The sequence below is a fragment of the Xenopus tropicalis genome, chromosome 7, assembly GCF_000004195.4.
Source record: "Xenopus tropicalis strain Nigerian chromosome 7, UCB_Xtro_10.0, whole genome shotgun sequence".
Lineage (NCBI taxonomy): Eukaryota > Metazoa > Chordata > Amphibia > Anura > Pipidae > Xenopus > Xenopus tropicalis.
In genome coordinates, this window is record NC_030683.2 from 62497078 (window position 1) to 62498933 (window position 1856).

Here is a 1856-nt window from a genome sequence, read left to right on the forward strand (position 1 = left end):
GCTGCGTATTTCCGCTAGGTCTGGCAGCTGCCTTTGTGTATACATAGGAATAGCTTGCTGTGCAAATACTGGCGTATTTTATCAAATGCTTGAAAAATCCGTGGTAAGGCGTTTTCTAGCGTATTTATGCATTGTGCGGTTTGCTTCGAGTCTTTTCAAGTTATTTCTATGGATGATGATATTGTGTGTTTTTCAGCCGCCAAGAGAATTAGACAATACGCATCGTAAAAACGCCACGTGTGGCATCAGCCTAAGTTCATGCATCAAACAAATCAATTTCACGGGAGCACTTACTGGTCAGCTCTGTTCCTGCTCGACGTAGTTGCTGATACCCAGACAGCAAAAAATCATCAGAACAAACAAAATATACGGAGCAGTTTCAACATTGCTGATTAAAAACACTATTTATTGTAGTCACTTAAAAACATATGCGAGTGTCAAGACCACCCGGGTAGTACGCTTGACGCGTTTCGTGGCGTCACGCCACTTTTTCAAAAGCTGCAGCCACTTTTACTATCACAACTCCCAGAATCCCCTGGACAATTGAAGACTGTTGGTCAGAGGGTGCTCTTGCATTAAAACATTTTTCCTTTCATTATGCCATAGATAGTTTACTTGGATTTATTATAAAACATTTAAAAGTGAAGTCAGCCAGCTGTTTATGTAGTTAGGAGGGAAAATAGTACACAAATAATGCTCCGACCACTCCTCCCATCCCCAGACTGGGTAGAAATAACTATACACGTTCATCCACGTGTTGGACTCCTCATTTACTAAGATCACACTTGGGCAACTTGTGTAGTGGGGTATAATACTGGGTGGTGCTAAATGTTAACACTCTTTATAATGAATAAGTAAAACATAACAGACAGATTCTTCACCATGCTATTATGTTATACAGGTAGCTTGATTATAAGGTGCCACAATAAACAAATGTTTAATTTATTTATCAATTAAGATAATAATTTGTGCTGCTCTAAATCTTACTCTATGTAATTTGTTTCTAAGAAAAAATAATGATATATTTGATTAGTTAGGATAAAATGTTATATATTTCTGTTTTAATAAAAATGAATAAAATTATTCATCCTGTCAGTATTGTAGCAGGAATAAACCCGGCCATACATGTGGAGATCCAATCATTTCAGAAGGTTGCCAAACATGCAGCTCTTTAACCCATGGGCAATATTGGGCTGATCCAGTTTGCAAAAAATGTATGCAAGCTGCCAAGATGAAGACTTCATTTAAGTACAAATGTAGGCCTTGATCCAGTGGCAAAATCAAACCTGCCAAATTGATATCTGGCTGATTTGCACCCAGATATTGGGGCAAAACTGTTGGATGGTTCCATTCATGGGAAGGACTGATTCGGCAGTTTATAATTGTCCTTGTATGGTCCTTACTAGGGCTCTTAATAATATAGTTGTCATTTTAAACCAAATGTAAAGCAAAGCTCATGTACTCATGCACCAAGGGTCTGGCTGTTTTATTTTGATATTTATATGATATCCCGTGCACAGGGGCAGCTGCAGAGCAGCGGATTTTGGAGTGTGGTGCTGTCGTGTGGACTGTTTTATATATATATATATATATATATATATATATATATATACAGCAGCAAAGAGATCCGCACTCACAGGACTTATAGAATTAATATGGTGTTTATTGAGAAGACTAACATTTCAGCTATATCACTTGCCTTTCTCAAAGTTTTTTCAAACTTCTATAACTCCAGGAACGAGAGAAGTTTTGCATTCATAATTTGCAGACATTTCATCCACGGGGGCTTAATAGAGAATATGACCTGTATGCATTTATCTAAAAAGAAGCATTGCTTAAAGGAGAAGGAAAGGTAA